Below are 26,882 nucleotides of genomic sequence, written 5' to 3'. Positions count from 1 at the left end.
TTGCCTTTTCCAGAGCTGCTGCACAATGGGTCCCCATCTTCAGACACACTCAGATATGCAGCAGCAGCAGCAGCAGCAGCAGGAACACTTGGTTAAGGCTGCTTGTCTGTGAGGGTGTCTTTTGCTGGATCAGGATGTTTAGCTTTCATAAAGCCAATACAGAAATTCACATCTCATATTTCTCTCAGGGGCAGATTTAAAATTCTACCTATCAATCCACTCTGGTTCTTGATTTGTCTCAAAAGTAGCAATCTTATTCCAATGTAAGCAGAGCTAAATTTCATTTTGAAATACAGGAGGTACGCATTAGTTTCCCAAATCAGATGATGACTTGTAATAAATATTTTAAATCTGAATTTCATTCCTACCAACAGCAGACATTTCAAGATTATTTCTGTTTAACCTAACAAAGCCATGTCAGCAGAGATAAAAATCATGCCAGAAAAGATCCGTCAGTATAATCCTATAGAATGATAGAAGATGACTTTATTCTTGCCATATTTTTTACCTGGCTGCACTAACTACAATCTTTTTATTGTGGTTTAGAAGGCATATATAAAACATACATTTCTGAATGTGGCTCTGCTTTCAATTTATTTGATCTGTGGAATTAATCAGATTATGCTAATATTTAACAGAAAAAATAATCAGATTTTATTCCTCTTGGCTGTGCTCAAATGAATCACATCCCTTGCATTATGTGACATTTTCCTTTTTCTTTCTCAAAGGCCCATGGGCATTATGTGAACATTGTTTAACTTGTATAACATCAAATGTGCATTTCTCTATCATCTTCCAAAGTGGTTTATTGAGGTGAAACTGAAGACCGCATGAAAAATAGAACAAAACAAAAACATTATTTGATATGATTAATGTCTGTTCAGGGAGAGGATCACGTCACCAGAATTCTTCAGGCCATCAATCTGAAAAAAAACATGAAATGTTTCTAAATGGCACAACCCTGTGATTCTAGTGCTCGTATTACCACAAAAGGCAGTATTTACCTTGTTTGTATGGAAACACGAACACAGCACCCACCTCTTTGCAATTGAACCACAATGCCTATAGGAAGGAGGTTGGTTCCCCTCACATAATGATACTGAAGCATAGCAGCCTCATGAGATTAGAGATTTGGCCTGGAGGCTGTCTCATAAGACTTCAGACAAGGTGCATTACAGACAACCCCCAAATGTCCTGTTTAACGAAGACATTCTGAAAAAAGCAGTTTAGTTGTGAAGACAATAAGAAAATCAAGCAACCCCAAAGTCAGGAATACCCCCAGGATGAGCTGTCCATGGCCTGCAAACAGTTACTCCACAGAGGAGTGATTCAGCTTTTATCCTGTTCCTTCCCACTGGAGTCAACGGGGGGGGGGGAGAGAATTACACCCCATCTTATTGTGGTCAAGTTTCCTACTAGGGTAGTGGACATGTATGTCAAGTAAGGGATAATTAGGAATCAGCATAGGTTTGTCCCTCTCCTGTGCCACTCACAGCACATCCACAATGTTTTCCACTCTGGTTATATTTCTAACATGTATTCATTTCATTCATTCATTTGCTATATTTCTAGATCACCTTCATCAGATTCCATTAGAATCACAAGGTGGCATGCCGTATTCATATTTAAACAAAGAAAACAATTATAAAATGAAAATCAAAACTATTGATGCAATCAAACAGTTACAACATCAGTTACCACAACTATTTCACTGCAGCAAATGGGACACTTCTAATTCATGTCGGTCTCTTCAAGCAATTCATCTCAATGTCCCAATGGCCTGGGTGAAAAGATAGGTCTTAGGACAACAACAAAACCCTACTAGTGAAGATGTCATATGCAAGGGGAGGGAATTTCAGAAGCTTCCTTAGATGAATCTGCAAATCTAATGCTTTTATGGATTTTGATGTTAACAAAAAGAGTGTGTGTTTAATATTGTTGTGTATGTGTTTTATTTTACAGTTTCGTTTTTACAGCTCTCCTTTTCCACACTTGCTAATTTCCACACCTCATCTAAGAGCTCCCTTTTTAGGATAGATTTATGGAGAGACTTGTTAACATGGCAATAACCACATTTTTCACTCTGCTACTGCCTGTCAGCACCTACCTTATAGGGGCACTAGATGATTCAGACTCAGCTGATCTGGCACACAGAATGACTTCTCTACAGACAAAGGTGAGCTTCTGCCATTGCAATGAGAGCGGAAAAGTTTTGTTTGCAAGTGGGGAATAGGGCTGTGTGTTCTCAGAGACTAGATGCAACTGAACACCAGTAAGAACTATAAGTTTACCTCCTTCGCTTCCTATCGCCAATCAGCATGTAGGGTAAGGGTGGAAGCAATTCCATAAGAAACCCAGAACTTGCTGACTTTCATACAGTTCTGGGTTCATTCTAGAAATAGCAGAGCAGGTGTGTTTCACATCCTGCCTCAAGTGGCCTCATGTGCTCCAAAAGGGCAGCAATGTCACCACTGCTTTGGTGTGCTGGAGACTTTGAAGAACACCAGGTAATGCCCAGCACAATCTGAGAGATGTCTCTGGACCTTGCCAGGCTTTGCTTTGTACTCAAAAGCTCTGCTTACAACTGTGGCTGAAAATGTATTGCTTGAACTGTATCATATTTTTAAGGTATCTTTTAGCTCAATAGCCTACCATGTTTTCAGACCTGGCACTAAGGATGCTCAAATCTTTCAGTTTAAGTTTTCCTTAGCTTCTCATTTTTCCACTCTTAAGATGAGCTCTGCACATTAGTTTGCATATTTAAAAAAATTAACAAGTCTCCATGAAAATTCAGCCGCATTTCAGTGTGAATTTCTCCACCAATACATACCTTGTATGCAATTTTGTCTAATACATACATTTTTGCAAAGCAATTTTGCCTTATATAATGCACTTGTGCATGTTTTTTTCACTAATATGTGTATTTTTATAGGCACTTTACCCCAGTGTGCATTGCTTTGCTAGAGAACTGTGTTACAAAATTCAGAGAACTGCAAATTTCAAAGGATGACTGTGTTTCAGTACACATATTGTTCTGGAAAGTGTGAATTAGTTAGGTTCACCATATGAACTGAACTGAATTTCTTCCCCATCAGTATCTGGGTCCCACTTTTAAACCAAACATGCATTTTGGGAATACATTTCATAATTTTGTACCCTATTTTTGTATGGTGACAGCACTGTTGCTATAACCCCTCTTAGATCAGGCCACAACTCAGTAGTGAGACCCAACTCACCAGTCAAAAACCAAAGGCATAGCTGTCCTTTCCTGCCATCCCTCGTTCAGGAGAAGAAAACCTCCATCCCTTGCTCAAAGCATATTGTTTGTGCAAACTGAAGCAATGAATTGCCAACCTGCTTGCTCACTGGCCTGTTCTCCTGGTGATTCAGTTTGAATTGTCTGTCCTTTCTGTAAATCTTAATGCCTCATTAGATTGCATTAAAGATGACAGTGCCTATTGATGGTAGGTCTGAAAACCAGAGATTATGGTGTCATACAACACCAGGCAATATATGAGTCATTCAGCCCCTTTGAAAGTGTCTCACATCTGGCTGGCAGTGAATGGAGCCACTGTCAAACCATTTGCTGTTGTAGTACCTGGTTCCTTATGTTCCAATTACAAGTTTTGAATGAAGGAGTTAGGAGAGTCTGGGGAATTGTGGCCATAGTTCACACAAGCTAGCTAAACAAAGGAAGCCCTGTTCCTCATTATGCTCCTGCACTTAATTAGGAAGTGAGTTTGTTGATCGCTAGCTGCATCAAGAACCACTCATTTATAGCAGAACAGTTTAGCGATTCTATGAAAGTTTATTTCAATGACATCTTACACTTTGGCCAGGAGGGAGAGGCCTTTGTTTCATCTGAAGTGAAATATGTTTCTTGTAGTCATTTGCCTTGACAGGAGGAGGAGGAGGAGGAGGAACAGCCGTGTTTTCTTTCACTGGGAGGACACATAATGGAACAGGAGGGGAGAAATGGGAAACATGTCATTGCAGTAGGCAGTTAATTGTTTTAGGAATGGCACTTTGTAACATGGGTGCTTGAAGATGCCGCGTTGGTGCCGTTCCCACAACTTTTGGCTAAGAGATCAAGGTCAAATCACTTACAGGTCTGACAATTTATCACTCTCTGTTTGGAAAGTGCTGATTTTACTGGTTTATAAGACAATGTAATGCTTTCTCTCTGGACACGCTGAAGGCTATCTCATCTGGGAGGCTGATAATTCAATCAGCAAGCAAGAGAGGCAGAATGCAGTTGGCTTATACTGAAGATGCCTCGCTACAGAGGATGTAATTGTTGTGGCCATCCTCTCAAGAGAAAATGTACGCACAGTCCTTTTCCATTACCTAAGGATGCCAGCCAATAACCCATTTAAGCAATGCTTCGTTCCCAGGTCTAGCAGAAATAAATGGCTAAGGAAATGCCTTGCTAAAAAGCTGATTACATTCCAGTACGCTGAGAATGAAAATCACCTGAAAAAAATGTTCATTCATGGCCCAAGAGTAACATTAATGTTCACCTATGTTTCTGCAGTTTGAATATATGAATAGAGAAGCTATTAAAGCAATACTAATATTCTCTTCTCTTTCTTGGCTGTTTCCCCCCTACTGTTTTAAGCCAACTCCATTATCTAGCTGTGTGCTGTTTCAACCTTAGGTCAAAGAGACCCAGAATGTCAAGGGTCCAATATAAGGCAGTGGAGTGCACAAGAAAGAACAAACCTTTTCATTAAAGAAAATGTTTCAGTTTTAGGGCAATACGCACACACACACATACTGAGGCAAAATGCCGAAAAGAATTAGAGCTCATCCACAATTCTTTGCGCTGGCCATGATTTTCTGTGTTTTACTTCTTTTGTTCCCTAACCAATTTTCTAATATGACAGCCTTCCCCACCCACCGCAAGTGCCGGTTTTGACCTATAAAACCTTATGCAGCTCAGGACCCCAGTATCTCAAGAATTGCCTCTTCCCACATAAACCACCCTGGCCCCTGCATCAGGGGCATAGCATGGGGAGATCGGGGGCCTGTAGTCCTGTGTGCATGAGTTTAAGGGGGCTGAGTCAGGGGCCCTCACACAGAGATCCCCGTACTGACCTGCCTGCTACCCGGTGTCTCTGGGCCTTGCCACTGTGCCCCCAGCCCCCTTGCCGAATGGCTGTCCGGCCAGTGATGGGGTATATGCCTGCCAAGGGCCACGTCGCCTGGGTCAGTTCCCCGCTGCACCAGCAGGCATCACTAACCATTAAGCCTCACTAATCCTTAAGCTTGCTAGTAACAGCAAAGCGTAAGAAAATTCAGCGGAAGACACAAGATTAGTGCAACATAATAGGAAGACCGGGGTGGGAGAGAAGACTTGAGTGTTCATTGGTAGCTCAATCAATTGTGTCTGGAAGAAAATATACCATAGTCTCAAGCTGAGATTTAGCACATTGTTATTAATTATGGAGCAATCAGGTTTGGCAAGCACAAATGTATTCAATCACAGCATTTCTATATCAATTCCCCATAGCAATGTGAGTGCATGTTTATCAAAAGAATGTTAAATGTTCTCCTTTATGTGATATGTTTTAGTGTATATGAGGTCAATATAACTTGATATTCAGTTGAACAGGGCAAGTTATATAGGTCTGGGTGACCTAGCTCCGTGCCAAAGCACACGCAGAAGGTCCCATGCTCAAACCTAGTATCTCAAGGAAGGACTGGGAAGGACCTCTAGAAAGCTGGTGACGGTCCGTGTAGATGGGATGCGGAACCTGTCTCCATCCAGATGTTGTTGGACTCCAACTTCCATCATCTTTGACCATTAGCCATGCTAGCTAGGGCTGATGGGATGAAGAGTACCACAGCTACTGGAGGGCCAAGGTATCCTCATTATTGGTTTAGACAATTCCTAGCAAGTTAAGTAGACTAATGGTCTGATACAGTGTAAGGCAGCTTCCTGGATGAAGTAAATGGCTTAAGACAGTCATGGGGAACCTGTGGTCCACCTTATGCTGTTGGACAACAACTTCTATCAGCCTGAGCTAGCATGGCCAATGATTAGGGATGATGGGAGTTGGAGTCCAACAACATTTGGAGGGTACTATGTTGGCTAACCTTGCAGTATGAAAGTATTATAGTTCATATAAAGCCACATGTTTCCAATGCCTCACCAAAGAGGGCTTGCAGCATCTAATATTCAATGCAGTCTTTTAAAGCTCCTGGACAAAGCAAATTGCAGCATTAAGACTACCACTGTCAAACTTCTCCCTTGTGCTTTCTTCACACCAAGAGACAGAGAAAACAAAATTCTCAGCAACACTCAAGAACAGACAGTGTGTAATCCTAAAGTGCTACTTCTATAATACTTAGCTTTTGGTGGGCTGGAGTTTTGCTTTTCCTTCAGGAAACCATTAATCAGATCCCCAAGTTCAGTAATTGGACCATGTCCAACAGGCGCTGAACTAGGCTTCCCCTCCTGTTGTCTCAGACATAATATGACCAAAAAGGGAGTAGACAGTGGGAAATCAAGATTTAAAGCACAGTGTGTTAAACAAACAAGGTGTTTCCAAGGCATTGCCAGCAGGGAGTATTTCGTTCTACTAAATTATTGCAGAATCACAATTTGGGCTAATAATACACCTGATCCCAACAATCAGTGGTAGCCTCGCCTCCGCCTGCAGTCTACTTGCATTCTCAGTGCATTAAGTGCAGGCGCAGGCAGCTTGGGCATAGGCTGCTCTGTACACTGCAGCCACTGCCAGCCCAAGCTAGGAAAAGAGGTGCACGGGCGCAGCAGTGGCCCTACATGCCAGCGCCCGCGTGCCTCTTTTCCCTGGCTCAGGCTGTCCTCTTTTTTGCTCTTCAAGATATGGCAACCCTAAATGAAAGCATAGATTACAGATGACCCTCCAACCTCTTTTTGAAGACCTCCAAGGAAGGAGAGTCCACAACCATTCCACTGTGTAGATCATGGCAGCTGGCCTGACTATGACTAGTGTCATTTCTGAACAGTGGCCATGCTTGGTTGGAGATGATAGGAGTTGGAGTTCAACAACTTCTGAAGAGTTCCCATCCCTACTATGTCCAACATGACAATATATAAATATTAAGCAATTTTAGAGCCCACTGACGTCAATTAAATTGTTGTGGTTAATTTTTAAAAAACTGTGAGTAAAGGAATGCATGGTGCTAAATCATACATAGTTTGCTTCAAAACTGAAAGCAGAGTTACAGCACAAGCTATACATGTTTACTCAGAAGTTGCTGGAATAGGCAGCAGCCTTGAATTAACACTCACTGCATTGAGAAGAAAATGTCGCTAAGGGGTTAATGTATCTGGGAGAGGGGGCTGGGTGGCTTTCCTGGGTTGTGAGCTGAGTTTCAGTTTCCCCTTCCCTTGCTTGCTTCTGTTTGCAGCATGTAATGGATGATTATCTTAAGTAAAGGAACCCGTTTAAAACTTATAGCGATGCCTGTCTTGCTTGGAATAAGACAAAGAACCTACACTGCAACAGAAGTAAGCCCCACTGTGTGCTCAATGGGGCTTGCTCCCTAGTGTTTAGGCTTGTAGCCTTAACCTTCTGTTCCGGAGTAAAACTGGCTGCTAACCATACCAACCACTGTGACTAAATTGACTCCAAAAGCTGTGAATTCCATCAGAAAGATAAATTGATGAAAGATCACCAGAGATGTTGTTTCGGGACTGGACATGCAAGCAGAACTGTTCCAAGTCTTTCCGCATAGCAGGAAGTTTCCATTCCAAAGCTGGGAATATAAGGAAATCATTCAGACTTGCGCAGAATTCCCTCTCTTTTGTGTCAGGCAGATAACAAAGATAACTCTTTTGGTGAACCAAGGGCACTCAGTTGGGAAGAACTTTCATTCCACCACAAAAAAAATAAATTCATAAAAGTTCAGTTTATAAATGTTTGGACCCAAAGAACTATGAGTGGAAAGGGGAAATATATTAGTCCTGTACTAAACACTCAGACCCTTCAAGTGTCCTTATTTTCCAGGGACATCCCAGATTTAATAAGCCATCCTGGTTTTTTATTTGATCCCAGAATGTCCTGCTTTTCCTTAGAATGTCCCTATTTTCCTTGGAGAAATGTTGAAGGGTATGGAGTTATGCGACCCCCAAGCCAAGGAGATAAGTTTAGGGTTGCCATGTTTCAAAAAGTGAAAATCCAGACACAAGAGTTGTTCAACTTTTTTGCAAAATCTCCCCCCCAAAAAATTGACAGCTATGTCCAGGAAATTGCAGACATATGGCAGCAAACCTTTAAAAGACCCCTAGAGGCAGCCCTGTATAGGGATTTTTTTTTCATTTTTAATGTTTCATTATATTTTTATATATAGTGGAAGCCGCCCAGTCAGGTATAATGTTGTTGTTGTTTGTTGTTATTGAATTGGACGTCCCTATTTTCATAGGAGAAATGTTGGAGGGTATGCTCAGTGCCATAATGCAGCAGTGGTGTGTGGAATAAAATATGCTGAAAGATGGCTGGGCTGGCTGGCTCATATCCTGAACAGGAGCACTCCATGTTGCCGGTCCTACTTGAAAATAGATGCTTACAAAGCCTTCAGTGTTTATTCCTCCAGGAGGAAGCTGTCAAGCAGATGCTGTCAAAAGCAGCCCATTCAGAGAAGGGAGAATGCATCTGATTTATACACACTTGTAACTGTTGTTTGACAGAGAAGAAGGTTTGCAGACATAACTACAGAGAAGTTTCCACCAGGTATATAATGTTCTAAACAAATCTTTTTGTTGTACCAGCATTTATTTATTTTTTTAAAAAAGCATTGTTTGGTTTAAATGGGTTTCTGGCTTAGGGATATTTTAAAAGGAAAAAGGGGGGAAAGTCGGCCTTCACAATATTTCATAGGAAGCTTCCATAAGTAAAAACATCCTAGGCCAGGAAATTTTATACTCATCCTCAGTTCTACCTCTTTAAAATATTTTAAAGGAAACACTGTTTGTTCTCTGTGACTGGTTAATTGCATTTTAATTTGGTAATTGCAAACAGATCCCAGTGTCTTAGCTTCCCCATAAGCATAATAAATATTAATGTGGTGGAACAAGGGATGCACTTGCGAACTCCAGAGGCAGGGATGGGAATTCGATTCGCTGATCATTTCTCCTGTATCACATGGTTTTGATTAAAGGCTTTCTTGAAACAGATGTAGTATGCAGGACATATATAATACATGCAGCTTCCATAAACATGAAATGCTTACCAATATATATTTCATTTTATCCATTTTAGTTCAAACCACGAAGCCCATTTGGCTCATATTTCTCCTAGCATTCATTCTAATTCTCAGTCGACCCATTGTAATAGATTCAAACAATGGGTTTGCTTTAAAAAAAAAAGTTTATCATGAAATTAGGAGAGATTCAACTCTACCATTCTATGATTTTCAGGCGTTGCAGTATATGAAACAGCACACTCTATTCAACCTTCCAGTGCATCCCTAAAAGTGTTTCTGCTGTGCTTATCTTATTTTTAAATTGCCCTAGTCAAAATTCCCGAGTTTATCCAGATTTGATTTGATTTGTAACATTTCTTACCCGCACTTCACAAAATGGTTTTACTTTTCTAAGAAATTTTATAGAAACTATTCTTTTGCTTGATTGTGCAAAGAGTAAGTGGTAATATGAGTACTCTCTTCTAAGCTCACCTGAGGATTTATGTCATTAAATCACCACTTCCGGTGTATTTGAGATATATCTGTATATCTGTGCATGTGTGCACACATGTATAGACATACACATACAGTTTTGTGAAACTATCTGTTGCTTTCTATTCGTCGCCGATCCCATTTCCTTTTTGCTCTGTCTCCCATTGTTTCAAGTCATTCCCCCCTCTACCGCAGCCTCACCCTCTTCTGGTATCAGAGTCGGGGTTGGACTAGATGACCCTTGGTGTCCCTTCCAACTTTACAATTCAATGATTGTATGAAGAAGCATGAGAATATTTTTGTTCTGGGATTCCTAGCTGGTCATGTAAGTTAGATTGCTGTAAATACAAAGGAAGAATTCAATACAATAGAGCCAACTATGGAGTTAGAGAATACTGTCCTATATTGAGAGGCCCATCCTAGATCACTAAATAGGACCCTCCTACTAGCATAAGAGCGGCACTGATGAATCTGCATTTATTTATTTATTCTGTTAATTTAGTGAGGCAAGGGTGATTGAAGTCAGAGATGTAAAAACAGCTTTATGGAAATCAGAATACCCATGGCTATAAACAGATGTTTTCTAGATTAGCAGCTAGTGAGCTTTGACATTTGTATAGTGAACTGTTTGTTTATCTGTCCCTTGCTTTTGGTGCGTTTATAATCTGCCCCCTTCCCTCCACATTTCTTCTGCTTTCTGAAGCTGTAATAGTTTGCCAAAATACCACTGCATTTGAAATAGTAGCTTTAAAGTCATCCATTCTCGGCATTCTTGATGCCAAGGGCATCAGCATTTCTGTTGAATGGTATTACCTATGATTCTTCACACAGTTCAAACAAAAGTGGCATGAGTTTTCACAGAACCATTCAGCAGTAATTTCCATAGAATCAATGGAGACTTAGACAACTTTTATATGTTTCATTCAGTAGCACGATTGCCATTGCCTCAGTGTTTGGTCCTAAACCATTCCAACTCACATGGATTGCTGGCATAGCTCAGTTGGTAGAGCATGAGTCTGTTAATCTCAGGGTTGTGGGTTCAAGACCCACGGTGGACAAAAGATTCCTGCATTGCAGGGGATTGGCCCAGATGACCCTCATGGTCCCTTTCAACTCTACAAGTCTATGATTCTATGTGTACATCTTCATGTCTACTCCTGCTGCCAAAGTTATATCACTCCTACTATGGCTGATATCACCAGTGTGGTCCATAATAATACAATCAACTAAAATGGTGGCTGAAATATATGCAACGTCATTAACGCTAAAGGATGAATAAGACACTACAACTGTACAAGTTGAGAGACACTATCCCCAACTATGAGAACTTTGACATTAAAAAAATAATAATCAATAAAGGTTTTTGTTGATCCAGAAAGGTAGAAATGTGTCACTTTTGTTTTCAAAATCAGGCTTCTCAATCTACATTATTTGGCACTCCACTCATCCCTTTCTAGCCCATCTATTCTCTACCCAATCTAATGAGGACCATTTGAGAAACATATGGAGGAAAATGATGTCACCTCTTGTATGGCCTTCTTTACCAAAGTTTAAACAGAAATGACTGATGTCCGTATGTGCTAATTACTTAGAAAATGAATGGTTCTTTTTCAAGCGGTAAGCAGACAATGAGACACCCAGAAATATATATGGGGGGGGGGATTCTGACCCTATTAATTCATTCTGTACTTCCTTTGAAGAAAGCCAGAAATAAACCAGATATCTCTCTGGCTTCCTCTATCAGCCTTGTAGATAATCCCACTTTGGTAAGAGTCCATATGGGCAATGATCAATCGGTGGGAGTGGATTAACAGCAATCTGAAAACACACTGCAACAAAGGCTTTCCCTCGCAACCTGGCTCACAGTCAGAGAATTAGCTTTGTAAACTAATTGCTGACAGATGAAAGATAAATATGCTGTTATCATAACAATGTTCTCTCACTCTTTAGAAAAGGGGGATGGCTTAAAGTTTAAAACACCTGGTTATAAAAGACTAGTTCATTCTTTAAATACAGCAATCTAACATTTGCATAAGGTTTAGGACTACACTGTGCTTTTAAAATGGGAGTGGGATTGTCACACAGTAAAGCGTAAAAAATCTGGGGTTTCAATACCACTGGCTTTTGCTAAGTGAAGTATTTTTTCATTACTTCTTTTCATACTGTAGCTGTGGCTAGTATTCCCACGTTACATCTTTTTGTCAAAGCTCACTGCAATTCTGGATGCAATTTTGGATACATCCCCTCCTTGGGGAGGATATACCATTTATTCTGAAGGAGAGGAAAGTAGAAGAGTAAATGTTATTTCTAAATGTTCCATAGTGAGGTTCTTAGAACTGTAGCCTACTTATGAAAGAGCTGCTGATATTCAATCGATGAATACATATAGATGACATCATCCTATGAAACCTGTGCTGTCAGGGGCGTAGGAAGGGGGGCGGGGGCGGGTCGCCCTGGGTGCCATCATGGAGGGGGATGACAAATTATCAAGGAACAATTACTGCCCTACTAGGGCAGTTCATAAAAAAAAAATTTGGAAAATGCCTGCTCAACAAAAGTATTCTAGCATCTCAAAAGACTAACAAATTTTCCTATGGCATAAGCTTTCACAAGTTTCAATTCCCTTCATCAGATACATGAATTATAACTCTCATTTGCAGGTATATACAGATTATTGTAAAGGGTTGTAAATTTTGGAGTCAGAGCAATGAAATGCAAGAGGTGCAGATAGTAACAATTCAATCAGAGTTGAAATGTATTCAAAATATGCATAGAGGACACTAGTCTATGAAAGCCTATGCTGTCATAACATTTGTTAGCCTTTAAAATACCATAAGACTCTTCGATGGTTCATCAGACAACGATTTTCACTGCACTAATGCAATGGAGTATGATCTACTGGGACACTCCTATGAATGGGATCTGTCCAAAATCACATAACACTCTGACACAGCTCAAATACATTTCAGGAAAATTTGTGCAGGAGGACTTCCTCATGGACTTCTAACAAGAGAACAAAGTACTGAAACTTTGGGGTGTGACATTAATTTTCCCTTTTCATAAGAAAGGAAATAAAACAAAATGTAATGATTACTGAGGAATATCGCTGCTGAACTGGATCAAAACAATGAACTAAGACGATGGACTGGAGAACTTTTGTCTTTTGAACAGTATCAGGAAAAAACTAAGCTGGAGAGAAGAAGAAATTGAAGAGGCATAATTAAAATGGTAATGCAAACAGGACAGGCTATTTACATTGCAAAAGCAATGGGAAAGTGTCAGAAGTGAAACAAATATCAACTCTGTCCCTTTACCTTCTCTTCCTGCTACAGCTAAATAACTCTCTGTCTCGCCTGGTAGATATGCAACTTGATCTGTTTTGTTAGTAAGGAGAACTGTGAGAACTTGGGAAAAGCTGACTATAAAAAACCCCTTAATTATTATTATTTTTAAGTGCTCACAAGCAAACAGAGGGAGACTAATTAAAGTCAACTCAAATCTTCAAGAATGAAAGAGAGAAAGGGCAAGTGTAATTAATTGTACTGAAGGTTCTCTCCAGAATATTCATTGAAAGAGGACACAATATGGCCATTTAACTGACACATTTTAGCATATGCACAAATCTTTCCCACTGATAGCAACACACTTCACATGCTTTGGAGATGCCCAGTGTGCCTATCCAATTTTCTTCCTTTGTCCTGTTTTTGGCTGATCACATGAACATCTAGCAAACAGTATGCAGGAATGTTTGCAACTCCCAGCATGCTCTGAGGGCAGAATTGCACGTCATATGCATTGAGCTGAGCAGAGCATCCCTGCACCTGGCTTACTTATTTACTTCTTTATGCCATTTATTACTTATGCTTCTGTAGAGAAGCTGTTTAAGGAAAAGCAATTCCCATCACCCCCAACCAGCATGGCCAATGGACAAGGATGATGGGAGTTGTAGTCCAGAAACATTTGGAGGACCACAGGTTCTCCTATCCCTGCATTAGATATTATAAGAACTAGATGCATAGATGCTTTTTTTGATAGCAGTTGCATCTCTCCCCTCATTCTTACTTCTGTTCTTTCTACATCTTTTCTAATTGTTTTTAAGGTACAACAGCGAACCAACTGAATAATAAATACATACAGATATTTATTTCCCTCTGGTAGTCTTCAGACTTTTGGTTTCCATGGAAGTCCTGTGGTGTGTATGGTTATGAGGTTTAAGCAGGAAATCTCTACTGCTGAATTCTTCAAAAGGAGATCACTTAGCTTACCAAAACAAAAGTGGGGTGGGGTGAGGTATGCTTAAGCAGGTGTGACCAAAGTCCAGCCCCAGGCTGGTTTCAAATGGCCCCCCAGGCAATTTTGAAAAAGCAATCTCCTACGGCCCCCGAGGGCCTGCCCACCAAAGCCATTTCCTTTTTGCGGGCTCGTCATGAGCTCTCCCCTCTGTGCGGGGGACGTGACTAGCCGCCGCGCCATTAGGGAGTCCCCAGCTGTGTCACTCCTTGGGTCGACCAATCTGGTCAGCCAGGGGGGTGTGGCTAAACAAATAAATAAATACTACAGTACACGTTCGGGACGTTGATGCTACAGCAATGGCAGTGGCAGAGGGGCCTTCGCCGCCTTGACTCAGTGCCAGATTTATGTATAGGCTAAGTAGGCTGAAGCCTAGGGCCTCTAAATCTAGGGGGCCTCACCAGCCCGCCCACTCCCTAGCAGGCAGTCTCCCCTCTCCCAAAATTGCAAACCCAATATGTAGCAATGGAGATTTATGTTACTGCTTTATGAATGAACACTGTGTTTTATGAATGGACTCTGTGTTTTGTGAATTACCTAAGAGCCACCAATGGGGAGCTCTAGAATCTGACAGCTAACCAATTGGGTACAGTAACCCCTATTGCTGAAAGCAGGTAACCAGCAGGGAATGCTTCATCTCAGCCTTTGCACTGTTGACTAAACACCCCCTGCTGTGCAGATAATGGAGAAAGCTCGTAAATTGTATCCCTTCTGGCATCATGGCCAACGATTACGCTGGTGTAAACCCTGTTGCACCAGAAGCCCAGAATAGCAGCAAATAAAATCCGCTCATACGTCAGCGACTGATAAGACTTGTCAACCAGTTCTTCCAAAGTCTTCCTAAATTATAAAGCTCCAAAATACAGGCCAAAAGAGAGCAGGTCTGGGAAGAGCAAGGCATACAATGGGCACCACCAGTGAAAAGGCCCTGCTCTGTGTAGCTCCTGCCCTGTCATTTGATAGGGTGCCCACTTGCCCTCCTTCTTGACATGAAATGCTCTCTGTTGGAGTCTCCAGGTCAAGTACAAAGACCATAAGAAGGGAGAGCAGGGACCCTGAAGTTCCCAACAGCTGTTAATCAAGCAAGCAAGCACACAGGTCACCTTTGTCACAGTCAGGGTACCTATGTCCTGGCCAGGCCTGCACCCAATCTTGTTTTTGTACAATCTTGTTTGTCCTCGGTAACCAAAATTATACTATCAACATATACAAGCAGAAAAGTTCTTTTCCTTCATTTGCAAGAAATCATACAAAACAAAGTGGCACTAATAGAGAAAAGTTCCAGGGTGGCAACAGAAAGCAAACTAAAAATGCTTTTGCAGTTCATCAAAACTATCCAGCAATATCAAGTTATAGGAAAACTGGTGCTATTAACAGTAATCCTTCTAGTTGGTTAATTAGTTCAGCAACTTCCATGCACATGACATGTGATGCTAATTATTTTCCCCAAGAGTTAAATGAAAACTAATCAGAGGCAGCTACGGGAGAGCTATGAGATTCAGGTGAGGGTCAGATGCCTTGTCAATCCCAGCAGGTATATAAGACGAAGCCCAAGCCTCCGGCCTACCCAGGCCTCCCCTCGCATGGAAGACTTGTGTATAGTACGCAGGTCTGAAAGGGCCACAAAGTGTAAACCACCCAAAAGGTATGCTGAAGAGTTTGCTAAAAGAGTCATAGCAGGGATCTCTCAGTTAGGCAGCACGGAACCTCCCCATCAGTGCAACCCCGATCCCAATCCTACTTGCGTGCAAGCAGGAGGGGACAGGGATGTCTCAGTTAGGTAGCGTGATGACTCCCTTCCCATTGGAGCAGCCCCAATCCCAACTCTTACTTGCGTGCAAGCGGGAGGGGACAGGGATCCCTCAGCTGCAGTCCAGAAGATCTGTTTCACCCTTCACATTAGTGCTGCCACATTCACTTCATCGAATCATGCCTCAGTTCTCATGCTATCTGTTGTTGTTGCTGCTGCTGCTGCTGCTGCTGCTGCTGCTGCATGTTGTAGTCTCCATCATCTAGGGCAACAGGTTGACAAAGGCTGCTGTAGAGTCTCAGGAGTTGAAGCAGCCCAGGAAAGGAGATGCCAATAATAATGGAGAGCTTGTTTCTTTGAAGTTTGACCACAGTCATTGTTCCCTTCTGTCTCAACACCTAAGTGTAAATGTAAGTTAAACCCAACAAGTAAGCTCAACAACTTTGGCCGGTCCTCACTTCATCAAATCTGGCCCTCTTTGAAAAAAGTTTGGACACCACTGCTTAAGAGGATGGCTAAAGCCTTATATTGAGTGATCTAGCACAAGAGTGATGAATTTGTGGCCCTCTAGCATGTCAAAGTGCAAGTAGATAAATAGGTACCACTCCAACGGGAAGGTAAATGGCGTTTCCGTGTGCTGCTCTGGTTCGCCAGAAGCGGCTTAGTCATGCTGGCCACATAACCCAGAAGCTGTCTGCAGACAAACGCCGGCTCCCTCGGCCAGTAAAGCAAGAAGAGCGCCACAACCCCAGAGTCATTCAAGACAGGACTTAACTGTCAGGGGTCCCTTTACCTTTACCTAGATGATCTAGGCTATAACTTCCACCATCATCTCTGACCACTGGCCATGCTAGCTGGGGCTGATGAGAGCTGAGTCCAACGACATCTGGAAAGCCCTGAGATAGCCAACCCAGCTCTGCAAGATTACATTTCAACAATAATTGAAATGATGACAGAAGAAACCCAGCAGGTGGATACAGATGGGCACATTAAAAAATAGAGAGAGAATTGTAGTCAGTGGACTTCAAACACTAATTGTTAATATGTTGTCAGGCTTTATGCAGGAATTTGGCAAAAAAATGTAGTTTTGGACTGGTTCACGTTTCATATGATTCTTCAATTGCACACAATTTCTGGCATGAAACCTAGTTATTAACCATGTCCCAAACCAAAATTTAGTTCAAGGAAGATAAGCATGCAATAATAAGTAAAGGGCAAAGTACCAACCCAAAGCACTAGAGAAACAGCTGTTCACTTCAGCCTGACATTTCACACAACCAAGATGTGGGAAAACATCTTCAACAAGATACAACATTATTTCCACATAATTGGGAAGGAAATTGTTTGTCTCTTGTTTTCCCGCACCAAACTGAAACCCTGTCATATGGATTGCCCAATTTGGGCAAGCCCAGCTGCACAAGTATGCTAAACCAGTGGCTTTGGTCAGCCATAGTTTTAGAGATGCCCATGAAGCAATGTTCTCAATAGATTGCAGTTATTTGATCCATTAGCAGTGAAAGGAGAGGGAGCATCCTCCTGCTGGGGGTGGTCTTGCCCCTTGTCAAGATAGGGATGAGGCAAAGCTGCTGGAGCTCCAGCAGCAATCTAGCAGATACTCACACAATTGTGGGCCACTTCCACCAGCCTGGAGCCCCTGCAACTTCATTGTCACCTTGCCCAACCGCCATTTGCATCATGGTGAGTGCTACTATACCACCAAGAGGACGTTGCTGCCATTCCACACACCCCACCTTCGCATGCTTTGGCTGGGAGTCATGTAGCCCAAGGTCTGTTACTGTGATGGCCTGGGATTCGGATTCGGATGCTGAACCTGAGGAATCCCAGCCTGCACAGGATTCCCCGCCTCCAGAACCAGCTGAGCCAGGGCTGGGGCATGAGCCTGAAGGGTCCTCACCTGTGCTGGATCCTCAGGTGCAGGCACCAGCTGAGTCTGCTCTGGCTCTTGAGGGGGTGGAGGACCCATTGCCTGCAGGTGCTCCACTCTCAGCCCCGTCAGGGGAAGCTGAGGTTACCTCTGGGTCCGGTAACCCTCCAGTTTCTCCTGAGCTGCAGAGGCTCAGGGCAGAGAGGTGGAGGGAACTAAGTTCCCACAGAAGGAGTGCTCTCCTCCAGGCCAGGAGAGGTGAGTCACCTGAGGATCGGGGCCACCCTGTGCCTCGGGGCAGATAAAAGCCAGCCAGCCTCAGTCCCAAGTTGCGGGAGCAACTTCGTTGGTTGTCAGTTCCTGCCTGAACCCTGTTCTGCTATCCTGCCGGAGCTCCTGACCTCACCCGACTACCTGCCCTGCATCCAGCTTCAACTTTTACGGACTGCCTCCATACTGCACCTTCGACCTCGGACTTGACTCGGACCTCGCCTCTCGGTTAGCCCACGGGACCAGCACAGTTACACTGTAGACTTGAGAACCATGAGTTAGCGCATAATCCTCAAGTCTTGTGTGGCCATCCAACATCCAAGTGTTGTGTGTTAGCATCCTGCGTAATTGCATCCCTCTCTCATTATACTAGCAGCCTGGACCAGCCAGTGAAGCTGAAGGTTGATCCAGAACAGGCAGAAAGGGGGTACACCCTGGCCTAGCTAAACTGTGGAATTCACTTGTGCAAGATGTACGAGTGGCTACTAGCCACAATGGCTATGTTCCCCGTACACTGTTGGAGGCAGCATTCATCTGAATAACAGTTGCTGGAAAGCACAGGCTTCCCATAGGCATCTCATTGGCTACCATGAGAGCAGGATGCTGAACTTGATGGGTCTGATATGGCTCTTATTATACTCTTACGCACAAATCACTCTATCCCTATATTTCAAAAAGCCCCACTGCACAGATCACCGTAGTCATACATGAGTTGGAAAGGAAAACTGGCACACCACCATTGCTGGCTGATGTTATGCAGGCACCAGGGATTGGAAATGTTATGCTTTTATGGTTTTATTCACACCCATGTTGACAACAAATGATGAAAAAGAATGTCTGTATGTGCAGATTATTATTGTAGAGCACAATCCCAATAAGCAGAAAACTAAGGCATTTTCCCTTTTTCGCTTCATTTATTTCTTCATGTTTCTGCTGAGAAGCCAACATACAGTAGGATCTTGTTTAACTTGGCCATTTAACTGTGAGAACTTTTAAAAACCCAACTCTGTTTATATAGCACAGAATTCTGGCCATGTTTAAATCAGTTTTTACCAACAGACCAATTAAGATTATATTTCTCTGCACCCTCAGATGTACATTTTTTTTAACATGGCCTATAATATACACACGGCAAACACACCAAATGACAAGCAACCCAGCAATGAATGCTGCATTATTTATGTTGCCAGTGATAGCATTGCTCACAGAGCTTGAATGTATCAGATTTTTCACACTCGAGGCTTGCCCAGATCTTGCTGAATGTGTGAATTCCCTGCTGCCCCAGTGCAAGATAGCTAAGCTGAGAAGCATTATAACAGCATCATTTGTAGTTTTACAAAACAGTACCAGGCACAGAAAAAAGCACAGCAAGCCAGCCAACACCTTTTATTTTCCCCATTCTTGCTCCCAACTAAACATTTATCAGCTCATCTATAAGGTTTACACCTCTTACAGTTGTACCCCATTCTGGGAGAGCAGGTGCTTCCACCCACTTATTTATTTAGACTGCAATCCTATATGCTCTCTTACCTAGACGCAAGTCCCATTGAATTGAATGACACTTAATTCTGAGTAGGCATGTACAGTATAGGATTCCATTGTTAATGACTCACCTGAAGGAAGAAACCAAGATATTACACAGCAGCAGAATGTTATAGTTGCCCTTCCTTTTAAGGGAAAAGTTGTCAGGTTTCACATTTGCATACGTTTTTATCTTTGGCCTTTTCACCACCATGAGTGCAAAAGCAGCTTGGGGAAGACTGATTTTTAGCAGAAAATCAGCCAGGGGGGCATGCAAGCTCTGCCCCTGCTCATCAGCTCCAGTTCACAGTCTCTCACACCTTCTTTTCATTAGGACCACACACACACACACAAATTGTGAGATTGTTACACCTGTCCACAATGTAACAACAGTGTTATTTGGCCCTGAGCTACTATGCTTTATTTATCAAAGGCTAGGTTTTAGGAAGGTCGCTCCATCAACTTGCTCCCTAGGCTTGAAATGTCTTCTAGGTTTGGTCAGCTTCCACAGTTTTCAATAGCACATCAGCATCAGGTCACAATTCCTTCGGTGGCTTTCACACCTGGATTACCCAAGATCTAAAGCAACTTATGAGCAAGTTCCTACACAGCTTTTTCAGCGTTAATGAAATGGCACAGAGGGTTTGGGAAAGACAGCTTCCATCTGGAAGTTGTTTCAGGACAGAAAAGCATTCTGTTCAGAAAAGTAATTTATAGATACCCATTAACGACCATGAACTTCATTCCATCTTTGTTGCCTTTCCATCCTGTCAATGACCTTTTTATGTTAAAGTGTTGGTTGTATTAAACAAAGTTATTGCACAAGCAGAGCAACTTCCACTTGTGCAACAGAACTTGCAATCTGCCTTTATCCAAAACAGGATAACAACACTGTTCCTGTCCATTTTTTAAATAAAATGTTTTGTTTTTTTACTTCTTTACAGACATAGTTTCCAATCTTTCAAGATTGGGAATTTACTTTTTACCACACCCTCAATATGCATTTTCCTGCACACATTTATTCAGAGGCACATAAACCAGTGTACAGTAGGGATTACTCCTAGGTGACTGTAAACTAAATTGCAGCCTTAAGAGTGCAACTGTTGGTATGTCTGCTCAGAAATCCCACTTTATTCAGTAGGAATTCTATCCACAAAATGTGTGCTTAGAATTGCAAGTCACCTAATAATAATCATAATAATAATAATAAATAAATAAAAATTATACACTGCCTATCTGGCTGGGTTTCCCTAGACACTCTGGGCAGCTCCCAATATAATATTTTTTTTTAAAAATATGTTATATATATATATATACACACACACACACACACACACACACACACACATACACACAATTTTCTTTCTCTCTTTTTCTATCTCCTTTCCATCCATGTTGAAGAGGCACTAGTAGTAGTAAGCAGCTGAAAGAAAGGGAAAGAGGTGTCTCAAAGAAAAATGGGCAAGAATCATTCCTGTTATTAGCTTCCCCATCAAGCCAGAAGAAGCCAGCACCAAGAGCAGTCTTCAGCCTCTACCACTGTAGCTCCACTTTCTCAACCTCTGCCTTCTGTCTGGCTCTGGAGTGGCCCTGCTATTAAGCAGAGTGAGGTAACCACTTCAGGAAGGTGATATTGAGTGTCATGAAATGGCGGAAAGTAACCATAATTAACACAAGTAGCTATTTATTTATTTTTATTCTTATTAGCTTTGACTGCAAGGGAAAAGTATTTCTGGGATTTTCTAACCCAGGTGCCAAAATAACTTGGCTAGCCTTAGGTGGTATGCACTTACTTTGACTTTGGGGTGGGAAGGATTTTCAGCTCTGCCTCAGGCAGCAAAATGTCTTGGCTGGCCAGCACAGACTCAGCTCATGGGAGACCACAGCCATTGCAGCATCCTCAAAACTCTGACACTTGCATAACACTGTGCTAAGAATTGATGGAAGAAAGGTATTTAGTTGCACCAGTTATTCCTCTGTGCCAGCTTACATAAATGAAAGCAAGTACAGAGAGTGCTTGAGCTGGGAAGTACAGGTGTTTTAATTTATATCTGAGCAAAACAGCACACACTCTCTCTCTCTTTCTCTGATTTGCCATATTCTCTGAGGCAGTGGTGAGCCCTGCTTGCACCTCACATCTGGCAGCTTCATTCTGATGAAAGCTACAATTAACTCCACGACAATCCTATTTCCAAGAAGGTAGGAGATTCAGTCGGCTTCCTCTGCAATGAATTTGCTCTGGAGGGGAAAGCAGGAGTGGGGAGGTAGCTGGTGGTAAGGAAGCAAGGAATAAATAATCTAAACAGGCCTCCCTTTTCATTTTGCAGATCTTGAACCTTGTATACCACATGTCTCGTCTAAGAGCCTTCAGAATGGAAAGAGGGAAAATGCAAGAAGGTGAAGCATGAGGCGTCCACCACAGGCTTTTAGTCACTTAGCGGATTTATACAGAAAAACATTCAGAGGGTCATAAACAGAGGATTCTATTCAGCCTATAAGCTCAAAGATGGTGCTTAAAATGAAAGAACTTTCGAAACAGTAGGTAGAAGAGGGAAGCTCTGCTACTTCAAATGCATTCTAAGCTCCCTTTAGGAGCTGTTCTTTAGCATTAGGTGAAGTCAGTGATATACATACAGTGATATGCATACAGCTGTGCATTGCTATGTAGTTTGCTAGAATTAAGAGGATTTGTATCTGCCTGAAATGATAAATAACAGGAGCATATAATAAATCTCAGGTCTTCATCTGTTTTTTTAAAAAAGCTATGAGTATGAAAATAAAGAGCTATAATAGAGTTTCTTCATCCTTTGATTACTTTAGAAGAGGAACTAAAAATTTCACCCAGCTGTTGCATGCATGTCGCTTGTGAGGTCTACCACTCAACAGTTTTCTCAAGAGGCAATCCAAGCTTTTATGTCAGGGATGAGGAACCTAGATGTTCTTGAGTACGAGCTCCCATCAGCCCCAGCCAGCAGGGTCAAAGGTTAAGGATAATGGGGGCTACAATCAAATCATACCACAGCTGAGGAAATTTTAAGTCATGCCTTCATATGGTATTTTCTGTACTCTAATATCCTTTCAAGTTCTGCCAGATTTCAGTTCTCGAAGAAGGGGAGGGGGGAAGATAGGCTATTTAGTAAATGAAATACAACTCCTCATGTTACTGAAATCATCAAACGACATACAGACATAAGCTCTTTTCCCTGCAGGAGAGCCTGCAGCAAGATAGTATAGCAATATCGTTTTACTTTGGCTAGGTTTTATGTAAAATGTCAATTCATGTATATTTCCTACTTGAAAATTGAATGTTTTTTTCAGGATATGAATTAGTAAATGCATTCTGACAGTTCACTGCTTTAACCTTCGGGGTAGGGGAGAAATTTGATTCAGTTCACCTTTAAAGGTGAACCTATGTAATTCACACTTTCCAAAACAATACGTGAACCAAAATGCAGCCATCCTCCGACGTTCACACTTCTCTGAATCCTACAGCCAAGTAATGTGTATAAAAAGGCAGATGTGAGAGTAACGTGAGCATGAAGGCACGCATATGGGTGAATATAACATCTAAAAATTGTATTATGAAAAACTATTTTGCAAAAATGTGTATATTAGGATAAATTTACACTGTTATATTTTCATGAGAACTTTTTTATTTTTAAAAAATGCAAACTGATTGGGAAATAGGGAGGACTAGCTGGAGAAATGAAAAACTCAGAGAAACCAGAATCCGACAGATTGACCCGTCGCTAACCTTCATGCAGGATTCCCACAAGGCCATAGCTTCACATTGTATTTATCCACATGTTAGTCCAGATAAGACCCAAGAGAGTGGGGAAAGGGAATAAAACAAACAAACACCCTTTTGTTTCTCAGTTGTAAAGAAATTGCAAATGGGTAGATTCTCTGCCTGGTCCTTGGCTTTAGAACAGGCTTCCTCAACCTCAGCCCTCCAGATGTTTTGGGACTACAATTCCCATCATCCCTGACCACTGGTCCTGCTAGCTAGGGATCATGGGAGTTGTAGGCCAAAAACATATGGAGGGCTGAAGTTGAGGAAGCCTGCTTTAGAATGTGAATGGAATCCTAGGTGACTCTCCTGTACACTAGGGGTGAGGAACCTTTTCCAGACTGAGGGCCACAATCTGGGCAACCTTCTGAGGGTCACTTGCCGGTGGTGGGCAGAGCCCGAGGCAAAAATGGGCAGAACAGCAAGTGTGAGTGTTTCCTTTGTACAGTAGATGGGTTTCTTCACACAGATCACCCTCTATCCTCCATCCAGATCAATGTTTCGCACACTTGAGTCTCTAGCTGTTTTTGGATTACAATTTCCGTCATTCCTGGCCCCTGGTCTTGCTAGCTAGCAATGAAGGGAGTTGTAGTCTAAAAACTTTGGGAAACACCGGTCCAGGGGCACTATCAGAGTTCCAGGACACATTCCAGTCAGGGAAAAACAGGTTGTGAAGCAAGGTCCATGAGGTGTGTGGCCTGGAGAGGATTCCAAGGACCAAGTTCAGCCCCAGAGCTAAGTTTCCCCACCCCTCCTACACACATGTGCCTGAAAATAAATCCTACTGAACTCAGCTGAGCTTTTGTCTGATTTGAAATGTATACAGTTGTGCTGTAAGACACCAGCACTCCAGCAATTTTTACGGGGACAATTTTACTACCTTTCGTGAAAGACAGCTAAGGAAACTTCCATTAAGTAAGCCCTATGAATGTCCTTTGCACCGGTTTTTCATTTCATTTTTAAAGGGAAGTCCAAAACAAAATGCTTGCACAGGATCTAGAGATCAGGATACATTCCAACATTCAAAACCCAGAATCCAAAACAAGGCTATCTGGCTTTGCCCTGAAGAGAGTTCATGGATTACATCTCATTTTAGTAAAAATAAATTATCCAGTCGAGATATTATTCGACAAATATATTTTTAATTTAAGAGGCTTAGGAGCTGTCTGCTGTGCTGTTGACATGAAGGGTCCAATCCATGTCTCACTAGAAGGGAATGAATGAACATTGAAGATTATAGCTAGTAAGAGATTAATTCTTGGCTTCTGTGAGTCAGCAGAGGCCCAGGTGTGTGGGTGTGTTTTGTCATTTAAGCCTATATCTCATGCATTTTCTCTGACATGGTAACATTTCAGATTTTTCATAGAAACATAGAATTGTACAGTTGGAAGGTTCCACAAGGGTCAGTGTAGTCCAACCCCCTACCATGCAGGAATCTTTCTGTCTGTCTGTCTATCTATATCTATCTATCTATCTATCTATCATCTATCTATCTATCTATCTATCTATCATCATCTATCATCTAGCTATCTATCTATTTGACTACAATGTGGCCATTTTGATAGTCCTTTTGGTTGTTGTAAATTCTAATGCTCTGTAACTTCTTTAGCATCCTTTTGTTAAAATACTGGACTTCAAACCCATTTTCTGCAGTACTTAAGCTTTGGTAATAATTTGTTTAGTAATCTGTGTAAGTATACCATGCCAAGAAAATTCAACATGTGCTTAAAATCTTAATGATGAGTGGGACTGGATATCAATACCATATTTTAGTGTTGTAACGATTTTATACTTTAACTGACACTGACCTGTCTTAAATGTAGTTGAACACACAGGGCTCGTATGAAAAAGGTTATGAGCAATATGACCCTGGTACAGTGTAACTTTCCTCCCATGTCTGCAGACTAACACCAAGTCTAATGTTTAATTCAGTGCTTGCTGATGTTTGCCTTGAGACATCATAAACATTGTAGTCATTCCACCAACGCACCTGATAAAGCCTTAGTGTTAGCCAGGCCAATGAGACCAAATTATCTCTCGGAATGTTATCACAAACATGACTAGCAACTTTCCATTGCCACTGTCAGAGTTGCTTCCAGATCCTAGCTCACAGAGGATCACGCTAGCCAGCGATCATTAAATAAAAGTCTTTATTGAGTTACAGTTTCCATTCTCAAGCTGCTGCGTGCAACTCTACGTCTCATGGTTAGATCGGCGAAGCCCCATCTGAGTCTCCGCCCCTTGTACACCAACTTAATATCCTAGCCTTGCTCCACCTTTTCCGCCTGACTGTTCTTCTCTGGGTCCCTCTGCCCCCCGGGGTCTCTTCCTTCCGGGATTCCTCTGACGCTGACCCCCCTGACTCTTCTCCCTCCTTTCGGCGGGCTTTAGGACCTGGCTCCCTTTCCGGGCTGCCTACTGCGCCACCTTCCTGTGCATTTGAACTTGGCACGCGCGCCCAACCTTCCACCTTCCGTCTGACCGTTTCTTCGCTCCCCGATGGAGGTGTGGCCACTCCTGACTCGTGCCCTCCCCCCTGTTGTGAGCTGCCAGCGCTTGATCCCTGGCGCCCTTCCTCTTCCCTGCTCTCTGGCGGTGACGCTGGTCCTGATTTCCAACTGCTCCCCTCTGAGTCCCCTCTGGCTCTATCTTCCTGGGGTGTCCCCCTAGGCTCCCCCCTTGCCCTGGCCACTGGTGCTCCTTTCTGTGAATCTTCTGATTCACTGGAAAGACTCGGAGATCTCGGGTCGTCGTCATCACTCATCTTTTCTTCTGCCTCCTCTCCCTCGCTCTCTGTTTCCTCCCTTGCCCTTGCCTCTGCTCCTGAACCCCTGACATCCATCCCCCCCTCGAAGCCCCCTCTTCCCCCCTCCCCTCCTTCCGGTGCGGGATCTGGGTGCTGCCGTGTCAGGGGGACGAATGTCGGATACAGTTCGCTTCCCGTGGCGGGCCGCCATCCGAAGTCTTCCGGTTCTTCCTCCCTGCTCTCGTTGACGACGGTCACCTCCGCTTCCATCTCTGTGCCGCCGTGCTCGAAACCCGGGTCGTCCCCGAAAACGTCCATGTCCGTCTCTCCTTCGTTGCCTTCAGGAGACGTTGCTCGTCCTGGACCCTCCAGCCACCTTCTGCGGAACTGCTCCTCTGGTCGATCATCCCACCAATACGAGGGTTCTGAAGCAGATCCCGAGGGTGACCCCTCTGGGGAACGGGCGTCTCGTGTCGGTTCCTCGTCCGAGTCGAACCCCCGGAACGTGCTGGCTGAAAGCGTGGGCGTGAAAAGCCAGTCGTCGAAAAAGTCTGCTGGCATTGGCCTATGTGGGAAGAGGGCATGAAACTCTTCTTTGAGCAGAGGTTCGTCTAAAGCGTAGCCCGGCACCCAGCTGTTGGCACTGGCCGGGGTGCCCTCCTTGGCGAGAAGGTATTCTACCCCCTCTTCCCCCCATCTGGAGTCCAAAATCTCCGTGACTTCGTTGATGCGCTCCTCCTGTGCCACTCCCCCTTGCCCGGTTCTCTCTCGGAGCGGACCCGGTGCCGTTCCTGGTTCCTGAAACCTGTGAGGTGCCTTGTAGGGAGTGAGCACCGATCTGTGGAACACCGGATGCATTCTGGAACCCTCCGGAAGAGCCAGCCTGAAAGCCACCGGGTTGACCTGTTCGTCGACTTGGTAGGGCCCCAGTCGTTTATGCCCTAGTTTCTTCTTCGCCAACGAC

General features: G+C 43.0%; 1 long non-coding RNA gene across 1 annotated transcript in view; it reads right to left on the bottom strand.

Moving 5' to 3' along the window:
• Positions 1 to 825: 825 nt before the first annotated feature.
• The window catches only part of LOC308458517, a 64,847-nt gene continuing 38,790 nt past the window's right edge, over positions 826 to 26,882 (bottom strand). Inside the window, exons 2-3 of the long non-coding RNA XR_013977511.1 lie at positions 3,829 to 3,941; positions 826 to 923 (exon numbers count right to left, since the gene is read on the bottom strand). This is a non-coding gene — a long non-coding RNA (uncharacterized lncRNA). The remainder of the gene's footprint in view (positions 924 to 3,828; positions 3,942 to 26,882) is intronic.

Source organism: Podarcis pityusensis (genome assembly GCF_964106645.2).
Source record: "Podarcis pityusensis genome assembly, chromosome: 11".
Classification (NCBI taxonomy): Eukaryota; Metazoa; Chordata; class Lepidosauria; order Squamata; family Lacertidae; genus Podarcis; species Podarcis pityusensis.
Note: the sequence above shows the minus strand (reverse complement) of the source record. Positions and strands in the feature narration are given on the sequence as shown.